The following is a 24,096-nucleotide window of genomic DNA, read 5'->3' as shown; positions in this document are numbered from 1 at the left end:
GCACCTTGCTCATACTTTGGCTACAGCCAGTGTCAACAGGCACTGAAGCCACAAGTAACCACACTATCCTGATAATGTCTCACTCTCCACCTGTCCGATATATGTGGGCTCACTGGAATGGGTTAGCAATGTCAGATTCAACCTCTGCACCCCCCTCCCCCAACTGTGCCTCTGAATCTGCTGACATCAAGTGGTAAGAGTCCTGCATTTCCACTGTCTGGGACACTTGTGATAATAAGCAAGAAACACAGGAAAGAAATCAATACCTACACTAATATAGTCCAATATATGTAACAAACTTAACAGTGGTGCCACTATTACAGACTGTAAAGCAATGCACACAACAGTCCTGACACCCACGTCATACATGGATAAAATAAATATTTCTTGAAATGGCTTATCAATACTGAACTAAAAACATTCTGCTTACCATATGCAGATGATTGTAGACTCCCTATGGATGATGATCCTGGAAGTAGGTAAGTAAAAGGTAAGGACACCACTATCGCAATTAACAGTAGCACAGGGGGTTAAGACTTTTTGTCCTTTATATGTCCATTAATGATATTTTTAATAAGAAGTTGGATGACACATCCAGCCCAAGTCCATGTGTAATCAACCAGAATGTGTTAACTGTATCACTCTAGAACTGCCCCCCCCCAAAAAAAAAACAAATGTTAAACGGAGCTTAAGCATTGCTGTCAATATTTTACCGTACAAGAAGTATTTAACAATTGAGATAGGTAAGACTACCTGGAAGCTCCTCCTGAGACATACTTGTCCTCGCTCAAACAGCAGTACGGTAGAACCAACATCATTGATGTGCTGTTGTGCACTTTCCACTGAGCTGTCTGGGTCCCTGTCAGTGAACAGGAGCTCTTTATCTGCTGTCAGTGGTCACTCTGTAGCAGGCCCCTGGTAGCCATCCATTCACAGGCCACTGCAGCTGCAGTTCTCTGGGCTGAAGAAATCATGTCAGTAGCCCTATGGCACACCTGATCGTATGTCCTGCTCTTGCCACCTGCTGCATTCACATCAGCCACTATCTGCTGCCAAATTTGCATTCTGCCAGATGCATTCCCACATCCTCTATGAAGCAGAAAGGCACCATGTCACCTAAATCTTTCCACAATAACTTTATTCTCCGGGTCACTGAAGGGGGGTTTGTGAGGATTGGAACATCTGGGTGCCATAGTCCTAGGTGACATAAAACACAAAAGAAAGATAATAGTATCCCATAAAAGTCCTGCTTGGGTATAACAAACGAGGTGCAGCATTTCAGTATTACCCACTAGAGAAACCTAAAACAGTTGAGATATTCAAATATAAAAAAAATGAACCATGTAGTTATAACCTATTACAATCACACACAAAGTAAGGGTAGATACAAAACAAGGAGAGTAACAATAGCAAATTGTTTGTGCCAACATAGAAATGGAACTTGGCTCGCTCACCCCAAAACAAATGGCACATTTTTCTAATGAATCATCAGTGAGTTGCTAAAAGTGCTATCAAATACTGTCCTAAAAACATGTGCACACATTTACCACAGAACATTCAATTTTCTATAATTGCTAGGCATGTCTACCTGTAGCCAGCACTCCTCTAGATGTGTCTATCAGTCATCATAGACAGCTAACGCCCCTGTCATTGACAATATCGAACATTTACATTTCACTGAAATAATAGTGTAAAGAGAGAAACTGTTGTAACATTAGCAGTTGTGATGACAGTTAAGATTGTGCATCTGAGAAAGTAAAATGCCCTAACAAACTTGCTTATGCCATCAATACACTTCTAAGAAATACATTCAGGTGTGTGTGTGTGTGTGTGTGTGTGTGTGTGTGTGTGTGTGTGTGTGTGTGTGTGTGTGTGTGTGTGTGTGTGTGTGTGTGTGTGTGTGTGTATAGTTTCACTGCAGTAAAGTAGAGTGTGTGTCTGTGCACTTGCTTGACATTAGACAGAGAGCATTTTACACCAGAACGGTGGGACACTTATTACCATCTTCTCCTCACCAGACACTGCTGATGTCATCATCTATGAAGTGTTGTCCGACACACTCCAAGTCGGGCTTGAGCTGTGGGGCTTGCCCTAAATACAGAGTTCTTTAGTCAGTGTACTTGGATATGTAGGGGTTCTGTTCTTACTGCAGTAAGCTAGGGCGTGTGTGTGTATATTTGTGCACTTGTTTGACATTTAAAGAGAGCGTTTTGCACAAGCATGTAGGACAGTATTACCATCTTCCTCTCACCAGACTCTGCTGATGTCATCAGCTATAGCTGATTTGTAGATGTTCAGTATTCCCACCAGGGCAGCATCAGAGACTGGCTTGTAGGCCAGGCACAAGTCCCCTCATCCTATATGATATTGATTACAATGACAGGGCTTTCAGTCTCTCAACGTATGCCATGGCATGGTTTGTAGGCCCTGTTGTATCATCCATAGATCTGTATACGATGGCCTGACTTAGAGGTTCACAACTTACCCTTTCCATACCACTGTGGACACTTTGTATTCAAATTTTAGATTGCTATCTGTGTGTTCCCAATTCTTATACTACTGGGTTTCAGCATGAGGGAGTGTTGTCATTGCTCTTAGCAGGGAATTCCACTTTGCAGAAGTACTTGTAGACCATGTGGTACTGCATGGTCACTTTGGTACCAGAAAGTAATGCATTTGTGACTTGTTTTTAAAACGGCATTAGCAGCTTAAGTAACTCCTCTTATTTTACCTCAGGTTATGGACAATAAAACAGGATCTGTAGTTTATTCTGAGGAAATCATTACGTCCATCAGAGAAGAAGAGTACAAAAGAAATCACGTAAGTACGAAAACATTGTTTAATTTAACACTGCAGTATACAAATAAGTCTCGACGTGCTTGTAAGAATTAAAACATTAAGTTTACCTGTTTTAATCAGACAGCCTATTCCAGTTGACATTTCTTTATTTGTTACATGCCTTTAGACTTGTAACAATTAAAACATTGATTCCACCACAGTAAAATGAAACAAGCTCTTCTAGTTACCTTTGTTGTATTACATGACATCTATTTTTCCTCATCTGTTAGTGTCATTTACATTGCTTCTCATTTTTAGGCTGTGTAGCTGTTGTGTTTGGTAAAACAAAGGATCATGGGCTATAATTGTCAAGTTATGGCTTTCAGAAGTACTTTAAATGCACATTTATGTGTCTGCCCTCTTTTTTGTTTTTTTTATTAAACAGAACAAGGGTTTACTTCATTTTCTTTTCTAGATGGAAAAAAATGCAGCTCATTTTATTTATTTGAAAGCAATATAAGGACAGAGGTAAGTTTGTCAGTTTACTGTCATTTGCTACATAAGCACCGTGTTTGCATGGGTTTGTGCTTGTTTGCACATTGTGCACTGCTGAGCAGTGGGGGGCACTGTTGGCAGTAATAGAGACACTTCTGCCTGCAAATTTTCCCTTAGTACTCTGCTGGTGCTCCATCTGTGAGTTCTTGCGATTGTCCCTCACTGACAGGTGATAAATTCAGCGAAGCTCCTGAGGTACCAACACAGAGTCTGCCCACTAGCCCTTTGTATTTTTTGCACACTTTACCTGGTCCTTCCTTTTCCTCTCCGTGTTTTCTGACCACATCAACTTACCTAGCATTATGAATGGACAGTTTCCCGCAGTTTCTCCAGCCAGTCTGGTCGACATGGGCATCCTGAGGCATAGCAGTTGCCTCATGTACACCAACAGCCCACTTCTAGTCCACGCAAATTCATTGTGTGAGAGATGCATCTACATCAAGAACCTAGAATCCAGGCTCTCTCGCTCACCAGTCCGTTCATCTGATACTAAAAGCAGGTGGGCAGCATGCACACCTCACCTCCTGTGCCTACCTAATCAACAACACATATAAACCTACATATGCAGAGGTCCTTACCAGAAACTTACCTAAACAACAGAGACCTCCCAAACACAAGCACAATTCACATAACAGATCCTGTGTAGAACATAGTACACATAATGCGTCACACACCAGTGTCTTGCCAATCAAGCCCCAATCAAGTCCCTAAGGCGTAACACAAAAACTAACATCTTAGTCATAGGTGACTGAGTTATGAGACCATAAATGTCCCTTTTACCAGGTTGGATAAGGAAAAAGTCAAGGTCAACCAGGATCTGTCGCATCACAAATGCACTCAAGTTTCTCAGCAAGCACTGTTTATGGCTCCATCATAGTCCATGTTGGTGTGAATGACTTAAGACATACCTCACTGGACTATATGAAGAGAGAGACACATGACTGAGCACTCTGATTGTGTCTTAGGCTGGTATGTCCCTAGTCTTAAGCAGCATTTTACTTTTGCCTAAGATGATACCTCAGTACAAACAAAAAATGATTGACTTCAACAAATTGGCGTAGTTTCTGGTGTCATTTAAAGGGGGACCCAGTATCTGTCAAACTAGGATGACATAGTCGACAGACCTTGATGCTTTGCCAGAGATGGTCATTTGTCACCTCTAGGGTTTTAGTTACTGGCTAAGGCTCTTGCCATCTCCTAGTGCCTTTTTAGGCAATGTCGAAAGAAAAAAATTCCCAACGTAAAAATACCCTCTAAAAATAACCTCAAGGTTATGCTGTTAAACTGTAGCAGTCTAAACGAGAAACTACACTCAATGGGAAGCAGTCCTTAAGTCCTTACCTTGGAAGATGCTGACATTTGTGTAGTTACTGAGACTTGGTTTAAGGGTGCAGAGAGCACCCCAGCTATACCAGGTTACATTTCCTTTCACACGTTCAGACAACAAACTGAAGGCATGAGAACTAAAGGAGGTGGTGTATCAATATTCATTAAAGGTAAATAACATCTCTAGATTGGCTAAATAGCATGATTCTCTAGAATTATTACAGGTGCAATTGACTGGACATCCACTCAGCCTATTTGGATCTGCTTGAGTCGATCAAGATACACCAAACACCCAGGTTTTGGGTGACTTTAATTACCATCCATTGACTGGGAAAATTATAATGCATTTTAACTCACTTGCCCAAAGGTTCCTAGACTTCATTAACTCCAATTTCCTGGACCAGCTGGCTGACACACCCACAAAGGGGCTCAAACATCCTGGATATGGTGCTAACTAACATGGGGTCCACTGCACCACCCCCAGTGTGTTGCCATCACTGGTGAAATCTGACCACAAATCAATCTCGCTAGAAGTAACTGTAACACAAGATTCCCCTTAGCAACAACTAAACTAAAAAATGTATCCAAGGCCAATTACAACCTCTTATGTGACAACATAAATAGCTTCATAGCCCCTCCCCCCACAGATGGAACAGACTCCTATGCTGAGTTACACACCAGTGCTTTGTATGAGCACCTATACAATTGTATTGACTCTGCCTTACTCTGCCTTACCTGATAGAACCAAAGCAAGACCTTAAAGGAAAAATGAACCTGCCTGGTGGGCAACTGCCATTAATAATACAAATAGGAGAAATAAATTGCTGTCTAAGAGTAGGAAGGCACTGTCTTAAAACTGAAAACCCTTCCTCCTCAACTTAAGCAAATAACACTCCTAGTGAAGTCCTCCAAAGCTAAGTACGGGTCCAAATTAGCTTCCCTAACTAAGGATAACCACAAGGTGTCCTTTAGTTACATTTGGAACCTCATAGGTAAGTCTCAGATGTGAGCTGAACTCCTAGTTAATGATACTACATATGTAGAACCTGGAGTCAGAATGGAGAGATGATAGGGATCCGAATGGAGAGATGGTAAAATCAGCAAAAGGGGAGAAGTATTGCTGAAATTTACTTCCTCTTCAAATCTTGATGAGTACCTTCATGAGGTGGACCCTGTTTTTCACAAACTCTTACCAAGATGACACTGATATGTAGACTGTATTTTATAAGGCATAGATCATGGACAGAAGTAGGTTAAAAAAATAAAGAAGATAGCTGGGTGCACAAGTCCCAGGATAGTGCCCAGTGCTGGTGGGTGCACTGGTATCAGGACTGGAAAAATGACGGTGTAGAATTCCCAAGACATGGAAATATTCCTACAATGGGGCTGGGCCAGGCCGAGGGGGAAGATGGTCCCCCTGTTGTAGAAGGAAGTAGTAGTCCACAAAAATCACAAAACCTGAAAGGCCAGAAAAGAATCATACTGATGATAGAGTGGACTATTAAAGATAAGAAAGAAATTATGTATTGCTAATATTATGCAAGAAACCCAGAATTTCCAGACAAAAAGAGATATGAAAAGATTGAAAGTAATTAGAGGAAAGAAAAATATTTCCACAAGAAAAACTCTGAATTTTCAAATAAAAATTGTGCTCATTGATTCATCAGATCCATGAGAACACTATATTGACCAAGCAACTTTGTGCCATTTGGAAAAAGAAGCGACTGAGAAAGTGGAAAAATTTTGAAGAGCAAAATTTAAAGACATGTGAAGGGTATAAAAATAAATATGGACATTGGAAAGAGAGAGAGAGAGCTCTGATATGGTGCAATATTTATACTAAGGAGAAAGCCAAATCAACACACAAAATGCAGCCCCAAAGATATTTTAAGAGAAATATAGGCAAAGGCATCCAGATATGGAACATTTCACAATAAAAATAAGATCACAAAGAGGGCATGTAGAAGAGATTAGTCAAGGAGAAGTTAAACAGAAGCTGAAGATTTGAAATATTTGTGAAGTGAATGATTCCGTGTAGAAAGTCCAGCACAGGTCATATCACAGCATGATGGAACGACTAGTCTCAAAGTAAGAAGAAATGAGAGGAGCAGGAGACATCTGAAGAAGAAATATGGACACGGGGAAAAAAGATTAAATATGGTACAGTATTTATGGAAAGGAAAAATCAAAAATGAATGCAAAAAGAGAAGCACCAAGGATATTTGAAAAGAAATACAGGCAAAGACATCCAGATATGAAACATTTTACAATACAAAAAATAATAAAACTAAGAGGAAAAGTAGAAAAGATTATTAACTGAGAAGTTAAAGAAATAGAAACCTGAGGTTATGGTGTAACTGCAAAGTAAAGGATTTAATGTAGAAAATTGAATTCTGATAATAACACAACAGGATAGAGCAATGGAGATCCAAAGTAAGGAGAAACCAGTGGAGATAGAAGCATCTGATCAGTTGACATATGAAGGTAATTTGGAGCCTCCCATAGGAAACCGTACAAAGGTTCAGTTGGAGCTGTACAGCAAGGGAAAGAACAGGAAATTGTGGCAACTCTGACACAGTCAATGTTGTGAAGTGATATCCCAGCGAGTTTCCATATGAAAGAGCAATGGATGACACAGGGTGAAACTGAAGAGAACGTGGCACTGGAAGAACCTCTGGAACTTTCTATAGAATGCCTGCAAGAAATCGTGAACAAAGAATGTGCCCTCAGTTTAAAAGAAAATTATCTAAGAGTTGCTTGATTTTAATGGAGATGGCTAGACATATTAAGATCAATGAAAGAAATAGACAGCAGAAGGTCAATAAAACCCAAAAAGTTAGAAATAATTAGGAATATCGATAGAGATTCATGTTATAAAACAGAAGTAAATAAGATACATTACTGTGCAGCCAAATTTAATAACAGATGGTCCTACCACTAGAGCACAGGGTCGTAAGTGAAAGGACGGGTAGAAATCGAATGCCATCGGGGACTTATAAAATAGAGAAAACTATAAAGCAATTTAAGACATGGTGTCACTGAGAGTATAGAAGAGGGAACAGATCAACAAAAATACTCAGACGTGAAAAACAATGTGCAGTATTTTAATGGTTCAAGATTTATCATGCACTATCGCAAATAATAAACTAAAAAATATCAGCACAGATAGAAAAACTTGGAATATACACAGATAAATAAAAAGGAAAAGTGCAAAATGAGCATTTTATTGATGACCCAAAAAAGTTTTTATAGTAAATTGGGAAACAAGGTAAAAGAATTAAAAGATCACCAAAAAAAAAAGAAATAAATACATTTTGGAGAAATATTTATGAAGATCCTGTGGAACATAACAAATATGATAAATGAATAGAAGAAGTAAAAGAATAAGAAGTTCAAATGTACAGGATATGAAATGGGATGAAGTAATGGCCAGTGAGATTGAAACAAAGTTAAGAAAACCCCAGCTCTAGATGCAGTACCCATGTTCTGGCTAAAAGTATTAACATCTTTGCATGAAGATTTAGCCATGAGTAAGAACGGTTTGTATGTACACCCCAAACATACACCAGTCTACCTAACAACAGGAAAAACAATGCTTCTACTTAAAAGTGAACCTGCAAGCTACCCTTAAAAACTATAGACCAATGACTTGCCTTCTGATGACATGTAAACTATACGCTGGAATTAATGCCGACAGAGTTTATAGTCATTTAGAAGAAAACTTAATTATGGCAGTAGAACAAAAGGGTAATAAGTCATATGGAACAAAGGATCATTTGTTTTTAGTCATAATGGAGAACTGTAATAATGGGAAGAATCTAAGTATGGCATGGATAGCCTACAAAAAAGCATTTGACAGTATCCCACATTCATGAATAAGAGTGCTTAAAAATGTACAAGATATACCCTACACTGATGAACTACATCACAGCAACCATGAAAGAGCGGCAATCCACTTGGCAGGTAAGCCATGCTGAAGGGCAAATTATTATTCCAGGGATAAAAATCCAGATGGGAATATTCCAGGATGCTGTCTGTAACCGCTGCTCTTTTGCCTTGCAATTAACTCATTAAGCTGTCTGCTTAATATATTAGGTTATGGCTATTATTTGGCTTCCAGAATGCAACTAAGTGTAAAGACTTCTCATCTTCTCTTTGATTGATTTAAAACTGTATAGTTCATCAGATGAGGAACTGAAAGCACAACTACAAGTAGTCAACCTTTTTCAGATGATTTAAGAATGTGCTTTGCTCTTGATAAATGTGCAAAAGCAACCCTTAAAGCAGGGAAAGCTGCAGCACCAAAAAAAATCAGTTTGGGACAAGAATGTGATATAAAAGAAATTGAGCAAAAGGGAGTATAAAAATATTTGGGAACTGATGAAGGATCAGCAATAAAACATGAACAGATGTGAATAAAACTCGGTAAGGAATAGTTTTAGAAGACTTAAATTAATCCTGAAAACATCGTTGACCTCTAGAAACAAAGTTCAAACTATAAACCAGTTTGCTGTTCCTATCCTAACTTAGAGTTTTGGAGTGATTGGCCCCAAAAGGTATTGGATAGATTAGACAGGAAAACAAAAAGGATGCTTCATGCTCATCAAATGATTTATAAACATCTGTGCAAACCAAGGTTATATATTCCCCGTTTCAAAGGAGGTATGGGCCTCCTTGATATTTATTACATGTATAGGTATGCAGCCGTGGGGCTGCATACATATCTGCTGACCTCACAAGACCCAAGTGTTGAAAGTTTTGAAACATGAGAATAAATCTAAGATTACTTCCCTGCTTAGTCTAGTAGAAGTATATCGGCGTCAAGTGAGGATGGAAATCAAACCAGAAGTAGATAAAAATTAGGCAGCAACTGAATGTACCCAAAAACAAAAAGAATATAAAGTGAAGGATCATATTAGAAGGCAAGAAATGTGGAAGATGCATAAATACAGTTTCAAGTACAGAAATCTCTTGGAACAATCTCATGTTGATCAGGATTGAACGCAAGAATGGTTAAGGAGAGGCAAATTCAAACCAAAAGATGAAAGGTTAATATTGGCGGCCCAAGATCATGAACTATATACATTTTGGTGTACAAAGTCCATTTAACATGTGGGAGAAACAGACAAATGTAGGTTTTGTAAAGCTGAATTGGAAACAATTGCACACCTCGTTGCTGGTTAGGACATATCAATGGTAGGAGGACTGTATACTGAAAGGCATAACAATGTAGCAAGACTGTTGCACTGGGGATTGTGCAAACATTATAATATTGAAGTAGCTGAAAAACACCGGAAACATGAGCCACAAAGCATCATAAAAAATTATGAAGTTTACATCACATGGGGTCACCCATTACCAACAGTTCAAAAGACTGATGGGGTCACCCATTACCAACAGTTCAAAAGACTGATGCAAGAAAACCAGATATAGTGGTCCATGAAAAGAAGACAAAAGTAGCATTGATCATTGAAATTGCTACACCCAGCAACTACATTGTCTTGCGTAATGAGAGATACAAAGTCATAAATTATCAGGATTTGCAGGCAAAAATGAGAGCAGTGTGAAAGAAGATACCCAGACAGTTCCAATAGTAGTAAGAGCAACAGGTCTTACAAAAAAGAATCTACAGCCGTATTTAGATAAGTTTTCAATACATGTAACTCCATACGAATTGCAGAGGGGTCATTAGTGGGCACATTGTGGATGCTGTGAAGAGCACTTCTGGCTGACATGAAAGATTGAAACAATACTAGTTTGATGAACTTTAATCGTCCTTTGACTTAGGAGTGTGGTGCATAACTGTCATGGTATTAGAAACCCAGAAGATTTGGAGAAATTAAGAGAGAGAAACCTGTGGATATAGCAAACCTGATGGCTGACAGCTTCAGTGAAAACTTCACTCCCCTGTCCTTGCCACATACAGCCCAAAGCATCCCTAACACCTATCCTCCACCTAGTATCTCTGAGCAGCAGGTCTTAAACACCCTCTCCAAGGCCAAAGACACAGCATCCTCAGCTGTGTTCTATATGGTTCAAAACGGGAATTATTATTGGGCATGCTTTTCAGTGACAGCCTAAGGACTGGCTTCATCCCAGTGGAATCAAAAACTGCTGCCGTCATCCCTTTGCACAAAGGGGGTGCATCCACGGATCCTGGGAACTATAAACCTATTAGCTTGACCAGCCTTATCTGCAAGGCCCTGGAGCTTATCAACATAGATCTTAAAGATGTAGGAAGTCTCCAAATGCCTGACCCCACCCAGTTTGGCTTTGTCAAAGGGAGATCATGCCTGTTAAACTTGGTGGACTTTTTGAGATAGTCACCAAAGCCCTAGATAAGGGCAAATCTGTGCATACGGCCTACCTAAATTTAGCCAAGGCCTATGAAACAGTCCCCCACTCAGACATCATTGATAAACTCACCCAGCTGGTTATCAGCCCATATATTGTCAGGTGGGTTTCAAACTTGCTCACTGATAAAACTCATACAGATGAAATAGGGGACTCCACCTCCTCCAGCAGACCTGTAACCAGTGTTCTACAGGTATCTGTTCTGGGACCCCTATTGTTTGGAATCTACTTATCTGAAGTATAGGCTAAAACTAATGGACTGTGGCTGACAATTTGCTGAGGACTGCAAACTGGGAGTGATCTTTGAAACCCTTTAGTGATGTCAACATCCTTCAAGAAAATCTTACACAGACTAATGACTGGTGCCAAAGTCATAGTCTTAATGCATATTTTTTTGTATTAAGTTCACAATCCTCTTTGGCAATGATAATATTCTGCAAACTACCCCATAAATAGCAATACCCTAAGCACACAGTGGTGAGAGATGTGGGCACACAGGTCGACAGCAGCCTTAACTTCGATCACTGTCTTTCCATAGTGGTAAGAAGGGCATTTTGTACAGGTCATCTCATAAGTAAGGGCATTTGCCTCCAGAAAGAGGTTATAACCCCCCCCCCCCAATTTTTCTTCCCTCATCAGGACAATGAGTACAGTGCTTCCTTTGGCATGTTCCTTTACAAACATCTACAACAATTGGGGAGACCACAAAGGTTCATTGCAAAGAAAATTCAGGGTCTTCAGTATCTGTCTTATGTGGACAGACTGAAATCATTGTCACTTTACTCTGTGTTGTACAGACTGCTCAAAGGCGACATGTGCCTTGCATATAGAGTGATCTTTGGCCTGGCTTTAATGGAAATGCACATTTGCAAGTCCAACAGCACATGGTACAATTGATGAAAGGACCTTAACCTGGTATGTGACATCAACAGAACTTGCTGGAGAGACAGAGTTGTCTCACAGAGGTTGCCCCACCTTTGGAACAAGCTTCTTATTCATGTTAAAGACCCTCATTGGCCCTATTTAAGCATAATTTGGATGACTGGATGGGTAACTGGAAATTCACCCAGAGGGTGCCACTTGCATCCCTCTTGGACAGGGAAAATAAGTGCTGATTTTAGTGTCTGCTTGAACCAGACACCCTTGAACACTAGTTGAACTTGGCTAGGCTTGTAAGGGCCCTGGGACTGTTAGCCTAGTAACATCCTATGACAGTGGGAAGCAGAGCTGAACTTGTCTTATAAGACTCCTGCAGTAATGTTCTAGTAATAAATACTTTCAGTATGGTTGCACATTGTAGAGAATGGGAACTTTGTCTCTTGTTTTTGCAGATGCACCTTGTATCTGTGCAGGATGTTTGGCCTTCTTAGACACTGGTTTTATGGATGATATATCACCTACTAACTCCACTGAGCAACTTTAATGACATGAGGAATTATGTAGATAATGGGAGGGATGTAGTTGGAAGGCATTGGTTGTCTGGGTGGAACATGAATGGTAGATTTTGGATTGTGGTAGTCTTGAATGGATTGTAACCAGCACCATATTCAAATGCAACACCTCTGTATGTGTACTTGATACCAGCTTACCTTGGATATAATGTTTGTGATCCAATATGTAGTTGTACTATAAAATGGGTCTGTTGTGGACACAGGCCCAGCGAGGTTATAAAGCATCAGTGGATTACCACTTGGTGGTGAATTGAGTGTGATGGTTGCAACATTGACTGGGCAAATCTGAGAAACAAATGGTGTTATCTTCTTAGCCTGAAGTGACTATGATCTGTAATTTGCAGAGGAATAGTTCAATATTGACGGTGAACAAGTTAAGATGAAAGTAAGCCAGAGACATCTCTTGCCATTGATTCGTATTGTTATAATTATAAATAAGGGCCTTCATGGGGTTATTCCAGTGAGTGGTATCTACCTCTACTAATAATGTAGTTTCCTTGCTTTCAGGAATTGTCCAAATGTGAGCTGTTGGGGGGGGGCACTTTCTGTGCTTTAAATCACTAGTGGTTCATTACTTGAAATGACCTCAGGGTCGATAGCCTAGTAACCTCCTATGGTTCAAACTGAGGCACTAGTGATAAATGAACTAAAGCCATTGGTCCCAGTCTCTGAAAAGCTACATCTCATCTCCCTCTGAGACTTTATTACAAACATTTCATCAGGAGACGTAGGGCATTTATGTACATCGAAGACCAGTTCTAACCTCAGAACCTTCAGCGCAACATACCTCTGAATTTTACTCAGCAGTTTTAACTGCTTGAAAGCATGTCATTGTAGCGGTTCACCTACAAGATATATTTGGGGTGTTAGAAGAAACCAGATCACATAGACATACCACCTAGAGACAGACAGGACATGCGCCGACCTGACGCACAATAAGCTGCAGTTAAGAAGTTAAATGGCTCCAAGCACCATAAGATGGTAATGTTGCCTCCGAAACTTCAGTGCAACATATCTTTGAATTTTACTGTACGGTTTTAGCTGCTTGAAAGCATGTCATTGTAGCCATTTTATGTGACAACTGAAAAAATATATTTTGTCTGCTGAAAGACTTTTACCTCTAATATTTCGATAATTCACTGAAAAATGATTTTATACCATTATTACATGCCAATTATTGACTAGAAGTTCAGCACAGCACCCAGAATAAAGACAAAGTATAATACAATATGTCTGACCATGGCACTAAAGGCATATGAATTAAATCCACTGGGGTGAAGTCTTTCAAAGGCTGTCCACCCTCAGATGCCATTGCAAAACTTCGATAAGGACAGTGCACTCTGCTACAACACAGAACTGGGAGAACACATCTGTCCTCAATGCTTCATCTGCAGCACAGTTCTGAATAACTCCACAGCCTTAGTTGCTTCAAAGATTGGCATTTTAGCCACAAAAAATTATTTTGTAAGTGAACTATATAGGATTTCTATTTCTGATGTAAAGAGAACTTACTACACATATTCTGGATATTTATTTTACCTTGCATTTTGTGCAAAGATCGGATAGCCTCTCGTTAAAACCATACATTAAAACAAAACATTGTACTACTGCTAGAATTACCAAAAAAAATCTTGTAATGATTATGATGCATGCTGCAGTTTAATGTAGATACACCACACCTTACACGCCTCCATACAGAGAAAGAGAAAAATAAAAAAATAAATTAGATGGGCTGCTGTGGTAACAGAATTCACTATGATCCTTAGCTGAGATAATGTGTGTTTTGGGTGTGTTTATAGTGTGAGTTCCAGCAAAACAACAGGAAATTTCATAATGACCAGCTCCACAAACTTTTTCTTACTCAGTCACTCAACGAGAGAACGAGCTATTACTCAGCCCTCATTAGGCCAGTCATTGAATGCAATGCCCCCTTTGGTATTTATCTGCCCAGACACAAGAAACAACTGGAATGTCCACAGATACCCTACTAAAAGGCTATAATCCCTAAATGATATGTTCTACATAGACTAACTCAAAGCCCTGTCACTATACTACATATCCTACAGAATGCTTAGAGGTGATCTGCTTCTGGCTTACAAGGCATCCTCTAACCCAGTACTGATGAATTCTGTACATCATAAAGTCAAACTGTATCAGAAATACCCTGTCTAGGAATCGAAACTTCTCCAGCATCATCAGCAGAATGGTTTGTAGGGACAGGTTTATCTCACAGAGGATACCGCTGCTTTGCAGCTGACTCCCCATTTGTGTAAAACAAGGATCAGCCTGTCAGTATTCAAGCACAGCATGGATCTAGACTTGGGAAACACAAAATGCTTCCCAGGGCTTTTCTTGCACTACTAATGGACAGAAGCAGCTCCCAAATGCTTTATCCCGTGCATTGGTCCCCTCAAATTATCTATGGTATGATCCCATTTATTCTCAATAGGGGTAATAAATATTTCCACCCATCCTTAAGGAATCTTTCACTAGTAGAAAAAAAGGATAAACTTAATGAAAATGTAGGAGAGGATAAGAATATATCTTGTAATTTGTAGGAGAGGATAAGAATATATCTTGTAATTTGGGTTTGACAGTGGACAGTCAAGCTATATGCTGTATAATACAAAAGAATTGGACAATTTTAGAAGGAAAAAGATTTATGTAGCATTATTGAAAAGCACCCCCCCCCCATTTTGCTTACAGAAATTAATATGAACGTTTTATTACAGAAATTAATATGAACGTTTTATTACAGAAAGACAATACCAAAATTATGTAACAAACTTTTTTAACCAACAAAAGTAAAGGGCTATACAAACGTTGAAATGATAATGTTTGTCATTATATTTTATGACCATATATTTATTTAGATAATTTAGCTTGTACTTTTATGGTACTGGGTATTTTTTTTTTTTAGAACTATGGGGGTAGTTTATGTAAGTGTATGTTCTGGGTGTAGTGCATTTTATATTGAGATGACAACTGGAAAGTTACAATAACGAGTTAAGGGACATCATTATAGTATTAAAAGGAAATTTAAGAAAAAATGCACTTTATAGAGACACCATTGAATGTGAACAATCTATAAAAAAATAATTTTCTATTGTAGAGCAAATGTTAGCAGATTATAGAGGTGGTGACTTTAAGAATATGCTGGAGCAAGGAGAAATTCTGTGGCAGTTGAAACTGGGGGCTGAAAAACTTCCCAGGTTAAACGATATGATCAATATTAAATGTATTTTTTTGAAACACAGGAAACTGTCGACATCAAAATAAGTTTTTAAGATGTGTTCATAAGTTTGTACTCCTATACAAGGCTTTTTTTATATAAATTAATGAGTATTTAAGTACATTGATGGATTAATGGAAGTTAATTGTTTAATCTTTTTCATTGGTTAATGTTTGTATATATAATGGGTGGTCACGGTGGTGCAGTGGTTAGCGTTGTCGCCTCGCAGCAAGAGGTTCTCTGGTTCGATCCTCGGCTGGGGTGCCTTCTGTGTGGAGTCTGTATGTTTACCTGTGGTCAAGTGGGTTTCCTCTGGGTGCTCTGGTTTTCTCCCACATCCCAAAGACATGCTGTAGATGGATTGGACACACTAAATTGACCCTAGGCTTGAGTGCGTGCGTGCCTTCTGTGGAAGGTTGGGCGCCGGGCTGGCAACTTGACACCGTAAAAACTCCACTGCCAATCATAAGTGGACAGGTGATCCACTGTGGTGACCCTTAACCAGGAAAAAGCCAAAATATATAATGGTTTTAACTTTTTTGTAAGTCATTCTAATGAAGTCAGAGAGATGTAAGTGTAGAATAAAGTTCTTGTGCGCTCAAATTCCTGTTTGTTCTCTTGCTGGTTGTTGACTGTTTTTTTTTTTTTTTTTTCTTTCAAGTTATTATCCACTGTCAGGTTCTGTGGAACTTTTTTGGTTTGTCTTTATTATTGACCATGGGATGGGATGGATAAGGCCAGTCTAGCATCAAATGCAGTGGCGGGTTTAGGCATGGGCACAAGGGCACGCGCCGGCCCCTTTTTAGACTTTACACTTTTTTTTTTAAATGCTTGTCTTAGAGAATCCTGTCAACAACACGCATAAATACTGTACATCAGAGATGTGATTGGAGGTTGCAGTCAGATTACTTTTCTTTAAAACGATCTTCCAACTGCATTTCCATTGTAATTTAGGCATGTTGGTGGATGTGATAAACGAGTAAATCTTTCTTTGCGTCAGACTCTGTTTAAAACCGCTTAAAACCAGACTCTGCTCTTCCACTCTTAGGGAGTGATTTGCATCAAGATAATATTATTTGCTAATTTTCATTAAAGACAATTATTTTCAAGGTGCCAAAAAAGCGGTATAGTTGAGAGAGTGCTGCATTTGGCGCTCTTACATCATAAATATATATTCGCAGAAATGTCTTCTTTCAGGAGTTTTCTTTACACAGCACGTTCTTGTTTTAATTAGCGTTGAGTTCCATGTTATGTGACCAGTTTAGCAATCACCTGTCTTGAGTATGCCCCATGATCAGTCTATACAGAATGCATAACATATTGCATTTGCTGCTAACAAACGTAGCTCTTTCAATGGCATGCACATTTCATTGTGAGTTCGGTTTCAGTTTTATACTGTGGTTTTGTGACACCCGACTGTTATATGGCAAGTCTGTGAGAACTGTTTCCTTGAAATAATTCTGGTGTGGCCTGTAGTTGTACAGGAAGAAACAAGTCAATCAACCCTCCTGCCCTACCCTTTTGTGCATTCTCACTTTTGTATGGATGTCACTGATCCCAAGCTTCTGCCCTTCATTATTTTGACTTTCTTTTTGATTTTTAAATGAAGTGGTTCATGTGTTAAGTGATGATGTGGTACAGAAATGCATGTAATATCACACTGTTGTCCTTTGAGACGAAGACCCGTTTGGGAAAGCAGTATTAGTCCTGATCCTCAGGCGGCTGCCTCTCTCCAGTTAAAGAGCTGACCCTTATCAGGTAGCTTGTCCAGCACTCCGCCTCATGGTAATTACTGCCATTGTTCAAAATAAGATAGATTTTTGCTGTATATTTTTAGGGGCTAAATCAGTGTCATCTCTAGTCTTGATGCAAATGTTTCAGCTTCCTTTAACACAGTGACTGCTCTGAATGTTATGTGCACGTGAGATGTTTAACGGTCAAGAACGAGCAATTTATTTTTTGTACGTTGTCCTTTGGCATTAGGGGTTATTGGGTAAACAGTTATCCATTGTGATTAGAAGCAGATATGGGGCGTAATCGGCCACCCCTTTTGTGGCACCAAATAAAACATTTCCTGACAATGAGAAACTTAAGCTTAAAACTGTTTGGGGTTGCAATTAAACAGTTCGGGTCAACAAAAAACTAGACAATAGGAACAAGAAACTATTGCTTAAATATTACATTTATTTCCACGTATAGGTTTTGAATGTAATCTGTAAACAACTTCCTTACTGAAGTTTCCTGTTAAATTTTTAGATTGTGGTGTCTGATATGGTGCCCTGTGGTGTGCCATGCAACTCTGGGCTACTTTGTGGCAGTAGTAATCCAGTGCTAGCAAGTGTGCCTCATCATTATCTATGTCAACTATACTTCATTGTGAAGAACAGAGTCTTATTTTAGGACTTAAAAATTCCCTGTGCCACACTAAAAGTTTACCACGCACATTCATTGTTAAGCGTTTAATAACAGATGCCCATGCAAATACATTAATAAACAGAAATTTTATTAAATATGAATACATTTGTTTCTATGAGTTTTTCGTTATCTATTTTGTAGTTTATGAGCTAGAGCCTGCAAGCAAATGTTGTTCATTTGAGTTAAATCATATGAAAACTGTGGTAGATATAGTAATCGATTAGATGTGCCTAAGGTTAAACATGCGGTAAAGCACTCAAATGCAAACCTGTGCAGGTTTCCTTCACAACTGAAACGAGGGGGCATTTTTTTCGGTTATATAAATATGCACTTATGGAAAGTGCGAACATTAGTATTGTTTGAGCTCTTAAGATGCAATGATGGGAATAAGAAACAAACACATATACATATAGAACACATTGGGTAGAAAGCAAGCATTATTGACCAATGACAGGGTACTTCCATGAAGTACTTTGATGGGATTACCAAACACTGGCCCATAAGAAGGATTTGGTAAACTGCATGGGTCCTGTGAAGGAAGGGTAGGTCAACTTCATTTTCTGGGCACATCCAGTGGAACATGAGCCAGAGTGTACACATTCTGTCATGTATTTTTATGCAGTGCACATTGGCTTTTAATTGGCTAACAGCTTCCCCCCTCTCAATAGTCCCCACCTGTATGGTGTCTTAAACCGAGTTACAGTGTAAAAAAAAAAAAAAAGGTTGTCCTGTTTACTTTCAGTACATGGGAATCTTAGTCTTGGCATTAGTTTGGGACAACCCTTAGGCATTCGTGCATTTGAATAAACAGCATTTAAACTATCACCGACTGCCCTCTCATGTTTATTTTCCTTCCCCAATTTTAGGAAGTACCTCTAACTCCTCTTTCTATACAAGTATTTCTAATATCTTAAAAAAAAAAAAAAAAAACGTCCGTCATCACAGTTTACACGCTGGTTCAGCTTTTCTCGGTAAATGCATAATTGGACACCTTGCTAGTGTTGTGCGTGTTTTGTAAGGTACACTGATTTTAAGATGAAACTATTTGCTTTCCCTGGGGATGATAGGCACATTTTCTCTAGCTTTGCTTAATAGCAAAAATATAATTTATTTTTAGCCTTTTGTGGTTGGGTTGTAGGGATTCTTCATTCTTTCCAATTTTGCTGTTTCCTAATGTAGGTAGGACTCGGAGCAAGTGACCTATGCTTGTAGACATCTTCGAGGAAAAACAAAAGGGGTACTAGCTCTTACAATCTGACATTCATCCTTCACATGCAAGTTACTATAAAGCTACGGCTGAAAAGCTAACAAAACAAAAGGAAAGAAAAGGAGCTACGTGTACTAGTTGCCCGACACTAGTGCCTGTATAATTCCTTTGTAAGCATAGGGGCGGCCTTCTCCTGCTATCAGCCCCCTGTGCAACAACACCGTGCCGAGTAGTAACACTATATGCTTAAACATACTTGGCTGCGAGCTTTTTCTAATACAAACTTAAAGTAAAGATACACGTGCCCCCAGTATGCCACGTGGGAGAGGGTTAGGGTAATAGCAGGGAAAAATAAGGGTCCCTTATCCACGGCTAACCAATCACCTGAGCAACTATTGAATGTCCACAAGTTTTGGGTCTGATTAGGGAAAGTTTTGAGAGAGTGGTGCTGCATTTGGTGCACTTACATAAATATATAACTCGCAGAAATGTTTTCTTTCAGGAGTTTTCTTTACACAGCACTTTCTGGTTTTAATTAGCATTGAGTTCCATCTCCCAAAGCGTAGCACGATAACTATCTAATGCCTGACATGTCTGTCAGTCACTGTTATACTATACATTCAGCTGGTTGGTGTGATCATCCTTTAAAAAAAGATATCTGTTCATTCTTCCTTCAGCGTCCATTGATCACTCAACCACCGAGTGGGAGAGGTGTGTGAGATAAAGCAGTGGTCAGTCAGATGTGCTGGTATTGAACAGATTCAGTAATAGATACAACTTCTGAAACCATAATGCCAAAATCTTGTTCAGACTGAGAGCATGAGCATCAGCAACTTGTACTAACTAGTAATTAGCAACGCAGTGACTAGAAATATATTTCACACGTACTTGTTTCTTTTTGTATGTATACGTTCTCTTTACCAGAAATGGCATTTGTATCTAATTAAATACAAAACAATTCCAACGCTGCTCCAACACAATAAAGGCTGTCCAATTACCGAAATAACCAAATATCTATTTGACTCCAAAAATGACCAGCAAAAATAAAATGGAAATTTATTCACTGTTTAACAAAAAAAGAACTGAAATGTACGAACGTTATAAATAAGGTAACAGATTTAGCGCTTTCATCTCCGTGCGGAGACTTCTTCAGAATCCAGTTACCATTTAAAATTGACATTCTTTTATAACGAGCAATCCTTTCTCATTGGTCTATCAACATTGACATCATGAATAATGTAATAATCACCGTGATTGTTTTACATACTTCATATTTTCATAGTGGGGCTAGTTAAATACTGTTAGTACATCATATATATCATATATAAATATAATTATAAATATAAATAGAATGTAAATACAAGTATAAATATAAATACCTAGGAATACTTATAAATACTGATAATCAACTAATAAATGTTACAAAACCTATTACTTGTTCAGTTGATTATAAAATGTGCTATGCATACAATGACCTATACATAAAATACCCTATATTTAAAATGAAATATTGTATTGATCTAATACAGTTTAACGCATGAAATGTACAAACAATCTAAAAAACTGGAATGTTGTCAGTTCAGGTCTGCTATCATATAAATAATACACTGTTATAAAATTCATATAATTCGTATAATATTCTATTTGTCACTTATACCTCTTGGGGTCAGTTGCCAACAATTTTAATGCTGGACTAATGGAAATGTGATCATTAAGTCCCTTGTTACCACATGCATCCAGCCTAAGTTGCCAAATCATCTCCCTGTATTCCAGCCGTGTTTCCCAATCTCCCCCTCTTTCTGGGTGTACAATCTCCTCTAGTACCCAAAACTTAAAATCAGCTTGTTTACATGTCAAGGCATGTCTAAATAGTGCATCGTTGTTATGTTTGTTGATGTCCCTAATATGCTCGTATATTCTGTATCTGAGGTGGCGTTCAGTTTTTCCTATGTAGTAGCATCCGCAAGCTCTGCAGAATACTAAATACACCACCCCTTTTGAATAACCGCTATATTTCTTAGCTCTTAAGTGTAATTTGTAGACATGCAATTCTAACCTCCTTCAACCCAGCAATATAACAACATTGTGCACATCTACCACATGCAAAAGTCCCGTGCTTTCTAGTACTACCATTACAAATTGTTTTATCCTTCTCAAGGATATTCTTTATGTTCCTATTCCTTCTAAAACTATACTTTGTGACAAATAGAATATTATACGAATTATATGAATTTTATAACAGTGTGGTTTGAGAACTTTTATGCAATTGTCTACACAGATGTATAATAGATGATATAATTGTTACTGATCAAAATTATACACATTCACTGGAGAGGACGCACCTAGTGCAGCTACATTCTGAATGCTGGTGCATAAGTTGAGTGATTTTAAGAACACTGGACTGAGCTAGGAGTTTAATGCAGGTAAGAAACTTTATGCTGGGAACATAATAGCTAGTTAACAGTCTCTGGTGAGACTTCAAGATATTTATTTTTTACTTTGTATAAAATCACTCAGTAATAATGTTAATACAATATGAAGGTAATAGCAGTTAGTATGAATTTATATAAAACAAATTATACTTATACCAGCCCAGGGGTGCAGATGAGCGAAGCTGTGACTGCACCCCTGACGATCAGTGTTTTACTAGAGGCACAGGTACTGGAGGGACCAGGCAGGGAAAGTTTTATGAGTTTAGTTATTTGTTACATCCAATAAATAAAGCTTTTACTAATTTATCCAAACATCTGTGCCTGTGGTATATATTTTATGTCTCATAACAATAACATGCATTTCACTGTGGTTATTTCCACATTCAGAGGGTTTCTCCCCAAGTTTATAACTGTGCATATGCCCGTTATGACATGGAAGGAGAATGATGCGACTTGGTATGGGCAACCAATCATCTTTTCCAGGCATGCATTGAAAATACTTGTACTACCTGTACATGTGCTGTGTGCTGCACAGGAATTACCTATTTCTAATACCATATCCACAGTAAAATCATGTGCAACTGAATTTAAATTGATATCTTTCCACACGTGATGTTAAACCTTCTTAAGGTAATCTTTTCACAACCACCAAACCCAGTGTCTCTCTTTCTTGCTTTCACCCAGTAGTCCGCAAACCAGACTGTGCCCCCCCCCCCCTTTTGCAAATTCCTGGATCTGCCACTGAAATAGGATAGGTTAATTCAAGCACCAAAAATAAAAATTGGCTAGGCTTAAAATGGCCTACAAGGGCAGCTAGCTTAGTATTTACCTATGAACCAGGCATTGGCGAGAGTTGGAATTTAAGACCTAACCATACTGAAACCCCTAGAGAATGTTAGTAATAACTGTATTTAATATGGTACCAACACTAGTTACAGGACACAGATTCATGTTCTCTTACAAGAGACCTCCCAATCCATGTTAATATCCCCAAGCAAGATTAACTTTTTATTATCACAGTGCATAGAGATGGTTTGTATACTCCATGACCAGAGAGCTGAGATGGTGTGGAGAAGTATACAACACAAAAATGTAGTTACCAAGCAGCAGTTAACTAAGAACTCAGATGAGATAAAACTCAGTTCCCCTATATGTACTGGTTTTGCCTACCTTACCTACCTTATTGTCAAAGAACCTTACGTTCTGATTTACTAATGTAACTTAAAAGCACAGCTGATAAATAATGGCTGAAGTTTCTGGATTGTGTTCATGTACCTGGGCTTCAAATATTGCCCATTTATTGTGCATGTCATTCAGATTCGCAGTAGCTAGGTGTAGATGAAAGCATGGCATGGGCTTGCTGAAGGAAGGGGTGGATGTATATTCATGATCAGAACTGGTGTTAATGTTCCCTGTTTTTTTTTTTTTTAAATAACAAAACGGGTAGATAAGAGGTAGAAAGAGTATCTTATTTTTGTGCTCTCCCTGTCCCTTCCCTAGCCATCCTATAGTGATCTTAATTTATAGTTCCATATAATAAACCAACCCACCTCACCTGACTAGTAATACCTGGAACTTAAAGGCAAACTTTCAGTTAGTATTTCTTAGCATTTAAAATCATGCAGAATTTTTAGTAAATTTCTTCCAGACCCCTGCCTTTTCTGTCGATATTGTTCCCTGACTTGGCAACCAAGGCAAATTTCTAAAGGTTTAGTACCTTCTTTGTGCTATGTCTGTTATTACTGTCCTCCTTGTCTGTGTGTGGACACTTTTTTTATTTAAAACATTGTTTAGGACTACACACTGTTTCATCTCTTCTACCAGATAGTCAGCACTGGTGGGAAGCTTGGCTAGATAGTACTTTCTGGATCTCTGTGCAGTTATTCAGAAGTCAGCAGAGTTCTCAGCATATTGTATATTATATACTTTTATGCTAGCAAAAGGAACTGGGGCATATTCCCTCTTACCACCTACATCCACCTACCTGGTTTATACCAGAATACACAAACCAGATACACTGAAATCCCAGCATGAAGGAAGGGGGGCAGACTGGTCACCCTCACTATGTCTTGGTTTCCATAGTCTTTTTTTTTTTTTTTTTTTTCTTTCTATAAATGAAACATGAATTTAGGTAGTGCAATCTGTTGAAAGAGGATGTTTGCACACCTGGGAGATTGCTGTGTGAAAGTGGCTCTCAAATGTTTCACTGAAGAAGTCCTAACAGAATAAGGATGAAAACACTAAAACAAGTTCAATAAATGTTATTTATTTTTTTTTTGCATGACCTTTTTTCAGTGTGTACTTTGGGGTTATACTAGGGCATGGTTTATGCCCTTTTCCTGCTGC

General features: G+C 38.7%; 1 long non-coding RNA gene across 1 annotated transcript in view; it reads left to right on the top strand.

Moving 5' to 3' along the window:
- Nucleotides 1–24,096, top strand: part of LOC122815865 — a 677,402-nt gene that overhangs the window by 78,748 nt on the left and 574,558 nt on the right. Inside the window, exon 2 of the long non-coding RNA XR_006367005.1 lies at nt 2,737–2,820. This is a non-coding gene — a long non-coding RNA (uncharacterized LOC122815865). The remainder of the gene's footprint in view (nt 1–2,736; nt 2,821–24,096) is intronic.

Source organism: Protopterus annectens, chromosome 11.part0 (genome assembly GCF_019279795.1).
Source record: "Protopterus annectens isolate FY-2018-M chromosome 11.part0, PAN1.0, whole genome shotgun sequence".
Taxonomy (NCBI): domain Eukaryota; kingdom Metazoa; phylum Chordata; order Ceratodontiformes; family Protopteridae; genus Protopterus; species Protopterus annectens.
Note: the sequence above shows the minus strand (reverse complement) of the source record. Positions and strands in the feature narration are given on the sequence as shown.